This window comes from Schistocerca piceifrons, chromosome 2 (assembly GCF_021461385.2).
Source record: "Schistocerca piceifrons isolate TAMUIC-IGC-003096 chromosome 2, iqSchPice1.1, whole genome shotgun sequence".
Lineage (NCBI taxonomy): Eukaryota > Metazoa > Arthropoda > Insecta > Orthoptera > Acrididae > Schistocerca > Schistocerca piceifrons.
The window spans coordinates 355,787,502-355,804,179 of NC_060139.1; the positions used below are offsets into that span (position 1 = coordinate 355,787,502).

Sequence of the window (16,678 nt, forward strand, 5' to 3'; positions counted from 1 at the left end):
GACCACACAATAAAATTTTGCTTAATCCAAATTTGCAATACCGGTTCGACACTAGAATGCTGCGCCTTGGTTCTTCCAAAAGCGGTAGTAATAAGCACGTAGACTGCAGTGTCATTTAGGGTAGTGAGTCAGACATGGAGAGGATATAAGGCGGGTGGAATATGCAACGACAGGGGGCATTGCAGGGCGGCCGCCGGCTCCTTGCGCTGTGGCGCGCCGGTGCCGGCGGCGGCCTGGCTGGGCTGCTGGTGCCTCCATGTAGAGCTGCCGCCGAGCCCAGGCACCGTGCCGCTAACGAAGCGATTGCCTTTAGTGACATCTTTTGCAATAACGACTGCGCGAATCGACGGTATCTCGTAAGGACAGAAAGAGCAGCAGCTGCCGCCGAGCCCAGGCGCCGTGCCTAACACGCAGAAGGTCCCCGGTTGGATTGCGGGCGGAAAGCCGTTTTCGTCGCACTCAGCAAGACACTTGCTACGATCTCTACTGTGACCATTTAAATCAAACGTTCCATCAGCAGGGTGCACATGGCTCAAATGAAACATGAAACGGTTTCAGAACTGGTTGTCGGATTTTAGCGCTGACTTGGAGGCCTGGAAATGCGCGAAACAGCCGCCGCCATGCGATTTGTTGCCACACCGTTGTACAAAACGCAAGGGCTCGTCCGGGATTTGAACCCGGGACCTCCTGCACCCGAAGCAGGAATCATACCCCTAGACCAACGAGCCTATTCGTTCCGAAAACGCACTGCATGTGAATGACGCCACCTTTGATGGTCTCACCATGTAGGGCTGCAGCTCAGCCAGCGTTCTCCCTGTCTGTCGCGGTTGGATTGTTTTTATCGACGTCTTTTACTATAGGAACTTCACGAATCGGAGGGAGCTCGTAGCCGATGCCCTTGCTAACACAGAAGACAAACTGTTGCTATTACGAGTCTCCGGGTGGTACATGAAAACGACCGTCGTTTCCGTGGTGTAGCGGTTATCACGTCTGCTTTACACGCAGAAGGTCCCCGGTTCGATCCCGGGCGGGAACACAACAATTTTAATCTATATTTCGGATTTCATTTCCGAGATGACCTCACGTCCGCGTATGCAGAGACAAGCAATGTCGTATGCTAGACGGATAGGGCGTCATTTTACTGTCAAATACTGTTGCTCTCTTATTGCACCGGTATTTGGTAACTGAGAACGCCCCTAGCTCCATTATGGCTGGCAAAATTTATAATCCGGTTCTTCAGGGCTACTTCAAGTGCGCTTGCTACTGGCTTTCCTGAGCTCACCCTACTCGCCTTGTCACAGCTCTGTCAAAGTGTGATGCTAACTAATAATGAGAAACTCTTAGCCACGCTCAATCTTACATGCCACCCCTTGGTTGTTGCCGTCGCTAGTAAGATGAGGGTAGACTGTCGCACAATTAAGCTGAATCTCCACTCACGGTGCACATATTCCGCAAAGACAACCTTGTTTTCCGTTGCATGCAAAATTACCGTCTGCGTTTCTATCGAATTCCACCTACGTACTTTACTGGTGCCGCATTCTTGTTATATCCACGTGCTATAACAGGCGTCTACTCTTCATTGAGGAGCTGCAACCGGGACTGAGTTCCACCTACTCTTCAGCACGGTCAAAATGGCACGGCTCGTCCGGGATTTGAACCCGGGACCTCCTGCACACAAAGCAGGAATCATACCCCTAGACCAACGAGCCACCTGTCTGGAGCAGTTAAGTTAATCCCAAGTATTGGACCTCACAGGGAACACAAACTTTCACGTGAATTCGCAAGATAAACGCTTTCTGCAGGCAGCACTCACCACTGATGAGAAGAATATTAAAGGCAACGAACAGAAAGCGAAATAACTTCATCGAGCACTGCTTATGATCAGCCGGCAGTGCCTCAGTTTCGGTATATGGTTTCTCAGGGTTAAGAGAAGGCGAATGCACTAAACAAAAGAACATCGGGAAACCAAGCACCAACTCATAACGAAAAGATTGCACGATATACTGCAAGCAAAATTTCCAGAAGACGGATACTGAAGACGCCGCAGACAACAGAATTATTCTATGCAGTAACGATTATCTAGGAAGCGTGAATTGCATGTGCTGCTCCACCGCACAACTTCTTATGATACTGTTTTACTTATTCTAAATTTTCATTACCTCATCGTCTCTAGAATACTGTGTGGTTATCACCTGGTTTCCAACAGCGATAGTAGTAAGTAAATCGACTAAAAAGTCTTTCAAAGTAGGTCAGACACAAAAAAAAAAAAAAAAATCGGAGCTGCGTGTAGCTCATGTCATTCTGCTTTCAAACGTGAATCTCCGGCTGGGAGTAGTGGCGTACTTCTGTAATCCAAGCTTCTGGGAGGCCGTTGTGTGGGAGAGATCTGGAAACAACTACAGATTCGGCCGTTCCACGAGCTCAGGAACGGCCGCGATGCCTTCATCGAGCTCTGCAGATCGACGGACGACAGTGTGGAAATTTCGGCAAGCGGTGGCTAGGGGTTAAGAGAAGCCAAACGCACTAAACACAAGAAAGTCGGGAAACCGAAGCACACAACTCATAACGAAAAGATTGCGGAATGCAGTGCGAAAGCAAAAGTTCGAGAAGACCAACTCTGAAGCCATCGGCGCGCTAGGAATTATTCCGCACAAGAGGCGATCATGTAGGAAGAGCGAGATGAGGCTGTCGCTCGACCACACAATAAAATTTTGCTTAATCCAAATTTGCAATACCGGTTCGACACTAGAATGCTGCGCCTTGGTTCTTCCAAAAGCGGTAGTAATAAGCACGTAGACTGCAGTGTCATTTAGGGTAGTGAGTCAGACATGGAGAGGATATAAGGCGGGTGGAATATGCAACGACAGGGGGCATTCCAGGGCGGCCGCCGGCTCCTTGCGCTGTGGCGCGCCGGTGCCGGCGGCGGCCTGGCTGGGCTGCTGGTGCCTCCATGTAGAGCTGCCGCCGAGCCCAGGCACCGTGCCGCTAACGAAGCGATTGCCTTTAGTGACATCTTTTGCAATAACGACTGCGCGAATCGACGGTATCTCGTAAGGACAGAAAGAGCAGCAGCTGCCGCCGAGCCCAGGCGCCGTGCCTAACACGCAGAAGGTCCCCGGTTGGATTGCGGGCGGAAAGCCGTTTTCGTCGCACTCAGCAAGACACTTGCTACGATCTCTACTGTGACCATTTAAATCAAACGTTCCATCAGCAGGGTGCACATGGCTCAAATGAAACATGAAACGGTTTCAGAACTGGTTGTCGGATTTTAGCGCTGACTTGGAGGCCTGGAAATGCGCGAAACAGCCGCCGCCATGCGATTTGTTGCCACACCGTTGTACAAAACGCAAGGGCTCGTCCGGGATTTGAACCCGGGACCTCCTGCACCCGAAGCAGGAATCATACCCCTAGACCAACGAGCCTATTCGTTCCGAAAACGCACTGCATGTGAATGACGCCACCTTTGATGGTCTCACCATGTAGGGCTGCAGCTCAGCCAGCGTTCTCCCTGTCTGTCGCGGTTGGATTGTTTTTATCGACGTCTTTTACTATAGGAACTTCACGAATCGGAGGGAGCTCGTAGCCGATGCCCTTGCTAACACAGAAGACAAACTGTTGCTATTACGAGTCTCCGGGTGGTACATGAAAACGACCGTCGTTTCCGTGGTGTAGCGGTTATCACGTCTGCTTTACACGCAGAAGGTCCCCGGTTCGATCCCGGGCGGGAACACAACAATTTTAATCTATATTTCGGATTTCATTTCCGAGATGACCTCACGTCCGCGTATGCAGAGACAAGCAATGTCGTATGCTAGACGGATAGGGCGTCATTTTACTGTCAAATACTGTTGCTCTCTTATTGCACCGGTATTTGGTAACTGAGAACGCCCCTAGCTCCATTATGGCTGGCAAAATTTATAATCCGGTTCTTCAGGGCTACTTCAAGTGCGCTTGCTACTGGCTTTCCTGAGCTCACCCTGCTCGCCTTGTCACAGCTCTGTCAAAGTGTGATGCTAACTAATAATGAGAAACTCTTAGCCACGCTCAATCTTACATGCCACCCCTTGGTTGTTGCCGTCGCTAGTAAGATGAGGGTAGACTGTCGCACAATTAAGCTGAATCTCCACTCACGGTGCACATATTCCGCAAAGACAACCTTGTTTTCCGTTGCATGCAAAATTACCGTCTGCGTTTCTATCGAATTCCACCTACGTACTTTACTGGTGCCGCATTCTTGTTATATCCACGTGCTATAACAGGCGTCTACTCTTCATTGAGGAGCTGCAACCGGGACTGAGTTCCACCTACTCTTCAGCACGGTCAAAATGGCACGGCTCGTCCGGGATTTGAACCCGGGACCTCCTGCACCCAAAGCAGGAATCATACCCCTAGACCAACGAGCCACCTGTCTGGAGCAGTTAAGTTAATCCCAAGTATTGGACCTCACAGGGAACACAAACTTTCACGTGAATTCGCAAGATAAACGCTTTCTGCAGGCAGCACTCACCACTGATGAGAAGAATATTAAAGGCAACGAACAGAAAGCGAAATAACTTCATCGAGCACTGCTTATGATCAGCCGGCAGTGCCTCAGTTTCGGTATGTGGTTTCTCAGGGTTAAGAGAAGGCGAATGCACTAAACAAAAGAACATCGGGAAACCAAGCACCAACTCATAACGAAAAGATTGCACGATATACTGCAAGCAAAATTTCCAGAAGACGGATACTGAAGACGCCGCAGACAACAGAATTATTCTATGCAGTAACGATTATCTAGGAAGCGTGAATTGCATGTGCTGCTCCACCGCACAACTTCTTATGATACTGTTTTACTTATTCTAAATTTTCATTACCTCATCGTCTCTAGAATACTGTGTGGTTATCACCTGGTTTCCAACAGCGATAGTAGTAAGTAAATCGACTAAAAAGTCTTTCAAAGTAGGTCAGACACAAAAAAAAAAAAAAAAATCGGAGCTGCGTGTAGCTCATGTCATTCTGCTTTCAAACGTGAATCTCCGGCTGGGAGTAGTGGCGTACTTCTGTAATCCAAGCTTCTGGGAGGCCGTTGTGTGGGAGAGATCTGGAAACAACTACAGATTCGGCCGTTCCACGAGCTCAGGAACGGCCGCGATGCCTTCATCGAGCTCTGCAGATCGACGGACGACAGTGTGGAAATTTCGGCAAGCGGTGGCTAGGGGTTAAGAGAAGCCAAACGCACTAAACACAAGAAAGTCGGGAAACCGAAGCACACAACTCATAACGAAAAGATTGCGGAATGCAGTGCGAAAGCAAAAGTTCGAGAAGACCAACTCTGAAGCCATCGGCGCGCTAGGAATTATTCCGCACAAGAGGCGATCATGTAGGAAGAGCGAGATGAGGCTGTCGCTCGACCACACAATAAAATTTTGCTTAATCCAAATTTGCAATACCGGTTCGACACTAGAATGCTGCGCCTTGGTTCTTCCAAAAGCGGTAGTAATAAGCACGTAGACTGCAGTGTCATTTAGGGTAGTGAGTCAGACATGGAGAGGATATAAGGCGGGTGGAATATGCAACGACAGGGGGCATTCCAGGGCGGCCGCCGGCTCCTTGCGCTGTGGCGCGCCGGTGCCGGCGGCGGCCTGGCTGGGCTGCTGGTGCCTCCATGTAGAGCTGCCGCCGAGCCCAGGCACCGTGCCGCTAACGAAGCGATTGCCTTTAGTGACATCTTTTGCAATAACGACTGCGCGAATCGACGGTATCTCGTAAGGACAGAAAGAGCAGCAGCTGCCGCCGAGCCCAGGCGCCGTGCCTAACACGCAGAAGGTCCCCGGTTGGATTGCGGGCGGAAAGCCGTTTTCGTCGCACTCAGCAAGACACTTGCTACGATCTCTACTGTGACCATTTAAATCAAACGTTCCATCAGCAGGGTGCACATGGCTCAAATGAAACATGAAACGGTTTCAGAACTGGTTGTCGGATTTTAGCGCTGACTTGGAGGCCTGGAAATGCGCGAAACAGCCGCCGCCATGCGATTTGTTGCCACACCGTTGTACAAAACGCAAGGGCTCGTCCGGGATTTGAACCCGGGACCTCCTGCACCCGAAGCAGGAATCATACCCCTAGACCAACGAGCCTATTCGTTCCGAAAACGCACTGCATGTGAATGACGCCACCTTTGATGGTCTCACCATGTAGGGCTGCAGCTCAGCCAGCGTTCTCCCTGTCTGTCGCGGTTGGATTGTTTTTATCGACGTCTTTTACTATAGGAACTTCACGAATCGGAGGGAGCTCGTAGCCGATGCCCTTGCTAACACAGAAGACAAACTGTTGCTATTACGAGTCTCCGGGTGGTACATGAAAACGACCGTCGTTTCCGTGGTGTAGCGGTTATCACGTCTGCTTTACACGCAGAAGGTCCCCGGTTCGATCCCGGGCGGGAACACAACAATTTTAATCTATATTTCGGATTTCATTTCCGAGATGACCTCACGTCCGCGTATGCAGAGACAAGCAATGTCGTATGCTAGACGGATAGGGCGTCATTTTACTGTCAAATACTGTTGCTCTCTTATTGCACCGGTATTTGGTAACTGAGAACGCCCCTAGCTCCATTATGGCTGGCAAAATTTATAATCCGGTTCTTCAGGGCTACTTCAAGTGCGCTTGCTACTGGCTTTCCTGAGCTCACCCTGCTCGCCTTGTCACAGCTCTGTCAAAGTGTGATGCTAACTAATAATGAGAAACTCTTAGCCACGCTCAATCTTACATGCCACCCCTTGGTTGTTGCCGTCGCTAGTAAGATGAGGGTAGACTGTCGCACAATTAAGCTGAATCTCCACTCACGGTGCACATATTCCGCAAAGACAACCTTGTTTTCCGTTGCATGCAAAATTACCGTCTGCGTTTCTATCGAATTCCACCTACGTACTTTACTGGTGCCGCATTCTTGTTATATCCACGTGCTATAACAGGCGTCTACTCTTCATTGAGGAGCTGCAACCGGGACTGAGTTCCACCTACTCTTCAGCACGGTCAAAATGGCACGGCTCGTCCGGGATTTGAACCCGGGACCTCCTGCACACAAAGCAGGAATCATACCCCTAGACCAACGAGCCACCTGTCTGGAGCAGTTAAGTTAATCCCAAGTATTGGACCTCACAGGGAACACAAACTTTCACGTGAATTCGCAAGATAAACGCTTTCTGCAGGCAGCACTCACCACTGATGAGAAGAATATTAAAGGCAACGAACAGAAAGCGAAATAACTTCATCGAGCACTGCTTATGATCAGCCGGCAGTGCCTCAGTTTCGGTATGTGGTTTCTCAGGGTTAAGAGAAGGCGAATGCACTAAACAAAAGAACATCGGGAAACCAAGCACCAACTCATAACGAAAAGATTGCACGATATACTGCAAGCAAAATTTCCAGAAGACGGATACTGAAGACGCCGCAGACAACAGAATTATTCTATGCAGTAACGATTATCTAGGAAGCGTGAATTGCATGTGCTGCTCCACCGCACAACTTCTTATGATACTGTTTTACTTATTCTAAATTTTCATTACCTCATCGTCTCTAGAATACTGTGTGGTTATCACCTGGTTTCCAACAGCGATAGTAGTAAGTAAATCGACTAAAAAGTCTTTCAAAGTAGGTCAGACACAAAAAAAAAAAAAAAAAATCGGAGCTGCGTGTAGCTCATGTCATTCTGCTTTCAAACGTGAATCTCCGGCTGGGAGTAGTGGCGTACTTCTGTAATCCAAGCTTCTGGGAGGCCGTTGTGTGGGAGAGATCTGGAAACAACTACAGATTCGGCCGTTCCACGAGCTCAGGAACGGCCGCGATGCCTTCATCGAGCTCTGCAGATCGACGGACGACAGTGTGGAAATTTCGGCAAGCGGTGGCTAGGGGTTAAGAGAAGCCAAACGCACTAAACACAAGAAAGTCGGGAAACCGAAGCACACAACTCATAACGAAAAGATTGCGGAATGCAGTGCGAAAGCAAAAGTTCGAGAAGACCAACTCTGAAGCCATCGGCGCGCTAGGAATTATTCCGCACAAGAGGCGATCATGTAGGAAGAGCGAGATGAGGCTGTCGCTCGACCACACAATAAAATTTTGCTTAATCCAAATTTGCAATACCGGTTCGACACTAGAATGCTGCGCCTTGGTTCTTCCAAAAGCGGTAGTAATAAGCACGTAGACTGCAGTGTCATTTAGGGTAGTGAGTCAGACATGGAGAGGATATAAGGCGGGTGGAATATGCAACGACAGGGGGCATTCCAGGGCGGCCGCCGGCTCCTTGCGCTGTGGCGCGCCGGTGCCGGCGGCGGCCTGGCTGGGCTGCTGGTGCCTCCATGTAGAGCTGCCGCCGAGCCCAGGCACCGTGCCGCTAACGAAGCGATTGCCTTTAGTGACATCTTTTGCAATAACGACTGCGCGAATCGACGGTATCTCGTAAGGACAGAAAGAGCAGCAGCTGCCGCCGAGCCCAGGCGCCGTGCCTAACACGCAGAAGGTCCCCGGTTGGATTGCGGGCGGAAAGCCGTTTTCGTCGCACTCAGCAAGACACTTGCTACGATCTCTACTGTGACCATTTAAATCAAACGTTCCATCAGCAGGGTGCACATGGCTCAAATGAAACATGAAACGGTTTCAGAACTGGTTGTCGGATTTTAGCGCTGACTTGGAGGCCTGGAAATGCGCGAAACAGCCGCCGCCATGCGATTTGTTGCCACACCGTTGTACAAAACGCAAGGGCTCGTCCGGGATTTGAACCCGGGACCTCCTGCACCCGAAGCAGGAATCATACCCCTAGACCAACGAGCCTATTCGTTCCGAAAACGCACTGCATGTGAATGACGCCACCTTTGATGGTCTCACCATGTAGGGCTGCAGCTCAGCCAGCGTTCTCCCTGTCTGTCGCGGTTGGATTGTTTTTATCGACGTCTTTTACTATAGGAACTTCACGAATCGGAGGGAGCTCGTAGCCGATGCCCTTGCTAACACAGAAGACAAACTGTTGCTATTACGAGTCTCCGGGTGGTACATGAAAACGACCGTCGTTTCCGTGGTGTAGCGGTTATCACGTCTGCTTTACACGCAGAAGGTCCCCGGTTCGATCCCGGGCGGGAACACAACAATTTTAATCTATATTTCGGATTTCATTTCCGAGATGACCTCACGTCCGCGTATGCAGAGACAAGCAATGTCGTATGCTAGACGGATAGGGCGTCATTTTACTGTCAAATACTGTTGCTCTCTTATTGCACCGGTATTTGGTAACTGAGAACGCCCCTAGCTCCATTATGGCTGGCAAAATTTATAATCCGGTTCTTCAGGGCTACTTCAAGTGCGCTTGCTACTGGCTTTCCTGAGCTCACCCTGCTCGCCTTGTCACAGCTCTGTCAAAGTGTGATGCTAACTAATAATGAGAAACTCTTAGCCACGCTCAATCTTACATGCCACCCCTTGGTTGTTGCCGTCGCTAGTAAGATGAGGGTAGACTGTCGCACAATTAAGCTGAATCTCCACTCACGGTGCACATATTCCGCAAAGACAACCTTGTTTTCCGTTGCATGCAAAATTACCGTCTGCGTTTCTATCGAATTCCACCTACGTACTTTACTGGTGCCGCATTCTTGTTATATCCACGTGCTATAACAGGCGTCTACTCTTCATTGAGGAGCTGCAACCGGGACTGAGTTCCACCTACTCTTCAGCACGGTCAAAATGGCACGGCTCGTCCGGGATTTGAACCCGGGACCTCCTGCACACAAAGCAGGAATCATACCCCTAGACCAACGAGCCACCTGTCTGGAGCAGTTAAGTTAATCCCAAGTATTGGACCTCACAGGGAACACAAACTTTCACGTGAATTCGCAAGATAAACGCTTTCTGCAGGCAGCACTCACCACTGATGAGAAGAATATTAAAGGCAACGAACAGAAAGCGAAATAACTTCATCGAGCACTGCTTATGATCAGCCGGCAGTGCCTCAGTTTCGGTATGTGGTTTCTCAGGGTTAAGAGAAGGCGAATGCACTAAACAAAAGAACATCGGGAAACCAAGCACCAACTCATAACGAAAAGATTGCACGATATACTGCAAGCAAAATTTCCAGAAGACGGATACTGAAGACGCCGCAGACAACAGAATTATTCTATGCAGTAACGATTATCTAGGAAGCGTGAATTGCATGTGCTGCTCCACCGCACAACTTCTTATGATACTGTTTTACTTATTCTAAATTTTCATTACCTCATCGTCTCTAGAATACTGTGTGGTTATCACCTGGTTTCCAACAGCGATAGTAGTAAGTAAATCGACTAAAAAGTCTTTCAAAGTAGGTCAGACACAAAAAAAAAAAAAAAAAATCGGAGCTGCGTGTAGCTCATGTCATTCTGCTTTCAAACGTGAATCTCCGGCTGGGAGTAGTGGCGTACTTCTGTAATCCAAGCTTCTGGGAGGCCGTTGTGTGGGAGAGATCTGGAAACAACTACAGATTCGGCCGTTCCACGAGCTCAGGAACGGCCGCGATGCCTTCATCGAGCTCTGCAGATCGACGGACGACAGTGTGGAAATTTCGGCAAGCGGTGGCTAGGGGTTAAGAGAAGCCAAACGCACTAAACACAAGAAAGTCGGGAAACCGAAGCACACAACTCATAACGAAAAGATTGCGGAATGCAGTGCGAAAGCAAAAGTTCGAGAAGACCAACTCTGAAGCCATCGGCGCGCTAGGAATTATTCCGCACAAGAGGCGATCATGTAGGAAGAGCGAGATGAGGCTGTCGCTCGACCACACAATAAAATTTTGCTTAATCCAAATTTGCAATACCGGTTCGACACTAGAATGCTGCGCCTTGGTTCTTCCAAAAGCGGTAGTAATAAGCACGTAGACTGCAGTGTCATTTAGGGTAGTGAGTCAGACATGGAGAGGATATAAGGCGGGTGGAATATGCAACGACAGGGGGCATTCCAGGGCGGCCGCCGGCTCCTTGCGCTGTGGCGCGCCGGTGCCGGCGGCGGCCTGGCTGGGCTGCTGGTGCCTCCATGTAGAGCTGCCGCCGAGCCCAGGCACCGTGCCGCTAACGAAGCGATTGCCTTTAGTGACATCTTTTGCAATAACGACTGCGCGAATCGACGGTATCTCGTAAGGACAGAAAGAGCAGCAGCTGCCGCCGAGCCCAGGCGCCGTGCCTAACACGCAGAAGGTCCCCGGTTGGATTGCGGGCGGAAAGCCGTTTTCGTCGCACTCAGCAAGACACTTGCTACGATCTCTACTGTGACCATTTAAATCAAACGTTCCATCAGCAGGGTGCACATGGCTCAAATGAAACATGAAACGGTTTCAGAACTGGTTGTCGGATTTTAGCGCTGACTTGGAGGCCTGGAAATGCGCGAAACAGCCGCCGCCATGCGATTTGTTGCCACACCGTTGTACAAAACGCAAGGGCTCGTCCGGGATTTGAACCCGGGACCTCCTGCACCCGAAGCAGGAATCATACCCCTAGACCAACGAGCCTATTCGTTCCGAAAACGCACTGCATGTGAATGACGCCACCTTTGATGGTCTCACCATGTAGGGCTGCAGCTCAGCCAGCGTTCTCCCTGTCTGTCGCGGTTGGATTGTTTTTATCGACGTCTTTTACTATAGGAACTTCACGAATCGGAGGGAGCTCGTAGCCGATGCCCTTGCTAACACAGAAGACAAACTGTTGCTATTACGAGTCTCCGGGTGGTACATGAAAACGACCGTCGTTTCCGTGGTGTAGCGGTTATCACGTCTGCTTTACACGCAGAAGGTCCCCGGTTCGATCCCGGGCGGGAACACAACAATTTTAATCTATATTTCGGATTTCATTTCCGAGATGACCTCACGTCCGCGTATGCAGAGACAAGCAATGTCGTATGCTAGACGGATAGGGCGTCATTTTACTGTCAAATACTGTTGCTCTCTTATTGCACCGGTATTTGGTAACTGAGAACGCCCCTAGCTCCATTATGGCTGGCAAAATTTATAATCCGGTTCTTCAGGGCTACTTCAAGTGCGCTTGCTACTGGCTTTCCTGAGCTCACCCTGCTCGCCTTGTCACAGCTCTGTCAAAGTGTGATGCTAACTAATAATGAGAAACTCTTAGCCACGCTCAATCTTACATGCCACCCCTTGGTTGTTGCCGTCGCTAGTAAGATGAGGGTAGACTGTCGCACAATTAAGCTGAATCTCCACTCACGGTGCACATATTCCGCAAAGACAACCTTGTTTTCCGTTGCATGCAAAATTACCGTCTGCGTTTCTATCGAATTCCACCTACGTACTTTACTGGTGCCGCATTCTTGTTATATCCACGTGCTATAACAGGCGTCTACTCTTCATTGAGGAGCTGCAACCGGGACTGAGTTCCACCTACTCTTCAGCACGGTCAAAATGGCACGGCTCGTCCGGGATTTGAACCCGGGACCTCCTGCACACAAAGCAGGAATCATACCCCTAGACCAACGAGCCACCTGTCTGGAGCAGTTAAGTTAATCCCAAGTATTGGACCTCACAGGGAACACAAACTTTCACGTGAATTCGCAAGATAAACGCTTTCTGCAGGCAGCACTCACCACTGATGAGAAGAATATTAAAGGCAACGAACAGAAAGCGAAATAACTTCATCGAGCACTGCTTATGATCAGCCGGCAGTGCCTCAGTTTCGGTATGTGGTTTCTCAGGGTTAAGAGAAGGCGAATGCACTAAACAAAAGAACATCGGGAAACCAAGCACCAACTCATAACGAAAAGATTGCACGATATACTGCAAGCAAAATTTCCAGAAGACGGATACTGAAGACGCCGCAGACAACAGAATTATTCTATGCAGTAACGATTATCTAGGAAGCGTGAATTGCATGTGCTGCTCCACCGCACAACTTCTTATGATACTGTTTTACTTATTCTAAATTTTCATTACCTCATCGTCTCTAGAATACTGTGTGGTTATCACCTGGTTTCCAACAGCGATAGTAGTAAGTAAATCGACTAAAAAGTCTTTCAAAGTAGGTCAGACACAAAAAAAAAAAAAAAATCGGAGCTGCGTGTAGCTCATGTCATTCTGCTTTCAAACGTGAATCTCCGGCTGGGAGTAGTGGCGTACTTCTGTAATCCAAGCTTCTGGGAGGCCGTTGTGTGGGAGAGATCTGGAAACAACTACAGATTCGGCCGTTCCACGAGCTCAGGAACGGCCGCGATGCCTTCATCGAGCTCTGCAGATCGACGGACGACAGTGTGGAAATTTCGGCAAGCGGTGGCTAGGGGTTAAGAGAAGCCAAACGCACTAAACACAAGAAAGTCGGGAAACCGAAGCACACAACTCATAACGAAAAGATTGCGGAATGCAGTGCGAAAGCAAAAGTTCGAGAAGACCAACTCTGAAGCCATCGGCGCGCTAGGAATTATTCCGCACAAGAGGCGATCATGTAGGAAGAGCGAGATGAGGCTGTCGCTCGACCACACAATAAAATTTTGCTTAATCCAAATTTGCAATACCGGTTCGACACTAGAATGCTGCGCCTTGGTTCTTCCAAAAGCGGTAGTAATAAGCACGTAGACTGCAGTGTCATTTAGGGTAGTGAGTCAGACATGGAGAGGATATAAGGCGGGTGGAATATGCAACGACAGGGGGCATTCCAGGGCGGCCGCCGGCTCCTTGCGCTGTGGCGCGCCGGTGCCGGCGGCGGCCTGGCTGGGCTGCTGGTGCCTCCATGTAGAGCTGCCGCCGAGCCCAGGCACCGTGCCGCTAACGAAGCGATTGCCTTTAGTGACATCTTTTGCAATAACGACTGCGCGAATCGACGGTATCTCGTAAGGACAGAAAGAGCAGCAGCTGCCGCCGAGCCCAGGCGCCGTGCCTAACACGCAGAAGGTCCCCGGTTGGATTGCGGGCGGAAAGCCGTTTTCGTCGCACTCAGCAAGACACTTGCTACGATCTCTACTGTGACCATTTAAATCAAACGTTCCATCAGCAGGGTGCACATGGCTCAAATGAAACATGAAACGGTTTCAGAACTGGTTGTCGGATTTTAGCGCTGACTTGGAGGCCTGGAAATGCGCGAAACAGCCGCCGCCATGCGATTTGTTGCCACACCGTTGTACAAAACGCAAGGGCTCGTCCGGGATTTGAACCCGGGACCTCCTGCACCCGAAGCAGGAATCATACCCCTAGACCAACGAGCCTATTCGTTCCGAAAACGCACTGCATGTGAATGACGCCACCTTTGATGGTCTCACCATGTAGGGCTGCAGCTCAGCCAGCGTTCTCCCTGTCTGTCGCGGTTGGATTGTTTTTATCGACGTCTTTTACTATAGGAACTTCACGAATCGGAGGGAGCTCGTAGCCGATGCCCTTGCTAACACAGAAGACAAACTGTTGCTATTACGAGTCTCCGGGTGGTACATGAAAACGACCGTCGTTTCCGTGGTGTAGCGGTTATCACGTCTGCTTTACACGCAGAAGGTCCCCGGTTCGATCCCGGGCGGGAACACAACAATTTTAATCTATATTTCGGATTTCATTTCCGAGATGACCTCACGTCCGCGTATGCAGAGACAAGCAATGTCGTATGCTAGACGGATAGGGCGTCATTTTACTGTCAAATACTGTTGCTCTCTTATTGCACCGGTATTTGGTAACTGAGAACGCCCCTAGCTCCATTATGGCTGGCAAAATTTATAATCCGGTTCTTCAGGGCTACTTCAAGTGCGCTTGCTACTGGCTTTCCTGAGCTCACCCTGCTCGCCTTGTCACAGCTCTGTCAAAGTGTGATGCTAACTAATAATGAGAAACTCTTAGCCACGCTCAATCTTACATGCCACCCCTTGGTTGTTGCCGTCGCTAGTAAGATGAGGGTAGACTGTCGCACAATTAAGCTGAATCTCCACTCACGGTGCACATATTCCGCAAAGACAACCTTGTTTTCCGTTGCATGCAAAATTACCGTCTGCGTTTCTATCGAATTCCACCTACGTACTTTACTGGTGCCGCATTCTTGTTATATCCACGTGCTATAACAGGCGTCTACTCTTCATTGAGGAGCTGCAACCGGGACTGAGTTCCACCTACTCTTCAGCACGGTCAAAATGGCACGGCTCGTCCGGGATTTGAACCCGGGACCTCCTGCACACAAAGCAGGAATCATACCCCTAGACCAACGAGCCACCTGTCTGGAGCAGTTAAGTTAATCCCAAGTATTGGACCTCACAGGGAACACAAACTTTCACGTGAATTCGCAAGATAAACGCTTTCTGCAGGCAGCACTCACCACTGATGAGAAGAATATTAAAGGCAACGAACAGAAAGCGAAATAACTTCATCGAGCACTGCTTATGATCAGCCGGCAGTGCCTCAGTTTCGGTATGTGGTTTCTCAGGGTTAAGAGAAGGCGAATGCACTAAACAAAAGAACATCGGGAAACCAAGCACCAACTCATAACGAAAAGATTGCACGATATACTGCAAGCAAAATTTCCAGAAGACGGATACTGAAGACGCCGCAGACAACAGAATTATTCTATGCAGTAACGATTATCTAGGAAGCGTGAATTGCATGTGCTGCTCCACCGCACAACTTCTTATGATACTGTTTTACTTATTCTAAATTTTCATTACCTCATCGTCTCTAGAATACTGTGTGGTTATCACCTGGTTTCCAACAGCGATAGTAGTAAGTAAATCGACTAAAAAGTCTTTCAAAGTAGGTCAGACACAAAAAAAAAAAAAAAATCGGAGCTGCGTGTAGCTCATGTCATTCTGCTTTCAAACGTGAATCTCCGGCTGGGAGTAGTGGCGTACTTCTGTAATCCAAGCTTCTGGGAGGCCGTTGTGTGGGAGAGATCTGGAAACAACTACAGATTCGGCCGTTCCACGAGCTCAGGAACGGCCGCGATGCCTTCATCGAGCTCTGCAGATCGACGGACGACAGTGTGGAAATTTCGGCAAGCGGTGGCTAGGGGTTAAGAGAAGCCAAACGCACTAAACACAAGAAAGTCGGGAAACCGAAGCACACAACTCATAACGAAAAGATTGCGGAATGCAGTGCGAAAGCAAAAGTTCGAGAAGACCAACTCTGAAGCCATCGGCGCGCTAGGAATTATTCCGCACAAGAGGCGATCATGTAGGAAGAGCGAGATGAGGCTGTCGCTCGACCACACAATAAAATTTTGCTTAATCCAAATTTGCAATACCGGTTCGACACTAGAATGCTGCGCCTTGGTTCTTCCAAAAGCGGTAGTAATAAGCACGTAGACTGCAGTGTCATTTAGGGTAGTGAGTCAGACATGGAGAGGATATAAGGCGGGTGGAATATGCAACGACAGGGGGCATTCCAGGGCGGCCGCCGGCTCCTTGCGCTGTGGCGCGCCGGTGCCGGCGGCGGCCTGGCTGGGCTGCTGGTGCCTCCATGTAGAGCTGCCGCCGAGCCCAGGCACCGTGCCGCTAACGAAGCGATTGCCTTTAGTGACATCTTTTGCAATAACGACTGCGCGAATCGACGGTATCTCGTAAGGACAGAAAGAGCAGCAGCTGCCGCCGAGCCCAGGCGCCGTGCCTAACACGCAGAAGGTCCCCGGTTGGATTGCGGGCGGAAAGCCGTTTTCGTCGCACTCAGCAAGACACTTGCTACGATCTCTACTGTGACCATTTAAATCAAACGTTCCAT

General features: G+C 49.7%; 18 non-coding genes across 18 annotated transcripts; 6 read left to right on the top strand and 12 right to left on the bottom strand.

Annotated features, from left to right (window-relative positions):
* Positions 1–656: 656 nt before the first annotated feature.
* On the bottom strand, positions 657–728 carry Trnap-cgg. The gene has a single exon. It is a non-coding gene; the product is annotated as a tRNA-Pro (tRNA).
* Positions 729–963: 235 nt separating this feature from the next.
* Positions 964–1,036, top strand: Trnav-uac. Its single transcript has one exon. It is a non-coding gene; the product is annotated as a tRNA-Val (tRNA).
* A 601-nt stretch (positions 1,037–1,637) lies between these two features.
* On the bottom strand, positions 1,638–1,709 carry Trnat-ugu. The gene has a single exon. It is a non-coding gene; the product is annotated as a tRNA-Thr (tRNA).
* A 1,641-nt stretch (positions 1,710–3,350) lies between these two features.
* Trnap-cgg lies at positions 3,351–3,422 on the bottom strand. The gene has a single exon. It is a non-coding gene; the product is annotated as a tRNA-Pro (tRNA).
* A 235-nt stretch (positions 3,423–3,657) lies between these two features.
* On the top strand, positions 3,658–3,730 carry Trnav-uac. The gene has a single exon. It is a non-coding gene; the product is annotated as a tRNA-Val (tRNA).
* Positions 3,731–4,331: 601 nt separating this feature from the next.
* On the bottom strand, positions 4,332–4,403 carry Trnap-ugg. Its single transcript has one exon. It is a non-coding gene; the product is annotated as a tRNA-Pro (tRNA).
* Positions 4,404–6,044: 1,641 nt separating this feature from the next.
* Positions 6,045–6,116, bottom strand: Trnap-cgg. Its single transcript has one exon. It is a non-coding gene; the product is annotated as a tRNA-Pro (tRNA).
* A 235-nt stretch (positions 6,117–6,351) lies between these two features.
* Positions 6,352–6,424, top strand: Trnav-uac. Its single transcript has one exon. It is a non-coding gene; the product is annotated as a tRNA-Val (tRNA).
* Positions 6,425–7,025: 601 nt separating this feature from the next.
* Trnat-ugu lies at positions 7,026–7,097 on the bottom strand. The gene has a single exon. It is a non-coding gene; the product is annotated as a tRNA-Thr (tRNA).
* A 1,642-nt stretch (positions 7,098–8,739) lies between these two features.
* Positions 8,740–8,811, bottom strand: Trnap-cgg. Its single transcript has one exon. It is a non-coding gene; the product is annotated as a tRNA-Pro (tRNA).
* Positions 8,812–9,046: 235 nt separating this feature from the next.
* On the top strand, positions 9,047–9,119 carry Trnav-uac. Its single transcript has one exon. It is a non-coding gene; the product is annotated as a tRNA-Val (tRNA).
* Positions 9,120–9,720: 601 nt separating this feature from the next.
* Trnat-ugu lies at positions 9,721–9,792 on the bottom strand. The gene has a single exon. It is a non-coding gene; the product is annotated as a tRNA-Thr (tRNA).
* Positions 9,793–11,434: 1,642 nt separating this feature from the next.
* Positions 11,435–11,506, bottom strand: Trnap-cgg. Its single transcript has one exon. It is a non-coding gene; the product is annotated as a tRNA-Pro (tRNA).
* A 235-nt stretch (positions 11,507–11,741) lies between these two features.
* Trnav-uac lies at positions 11,742–11,814 on the top strand. The gene has a single exon. It is a non-coding gene; the product is annotated as a tRNA-Val (tRNA).
* Positions 11,815–12,415: 601 nt separating this feature from the next.
* Positions 12,416–12,487, bottom strand: Trnat-ugu. Its single transcript has one exon. It is a non-coding gene; the product is annotated as a tRNA-Thr (tRNA).
* A 1,640-nt stretch (positions 12,488–14,127) lies between these two features.
* On the bottom strand, positions 14,128–14,199 carry Trnap-cgg. Its single transcript has one exon. It is a non-coding gene; the product is annotated as a tRNA-Pro (tRNA).
* A 235-nt stretch (positions 14,200–14,434) lies between these two features.
* Trnav-uac lies at positions 14,435–14,507 on the top strand. Its single transcript has one exon. It is a non-coding gene; the product is annotated as a tRNA-Val (tRNA).
* A 601-nt stretch (positions 14,508–15,108) lies between these two features.
* On the bottom strand, positions 15,109–15,180 carry Trnat-ugu. Its single transcript has one exon. It is a non-coding gene; the product is annotated as a tRNA-Thr (tRNA).
* Between the last annotated feature and the right edge of the window lie 1,498 nt (positions 15,181–16,678).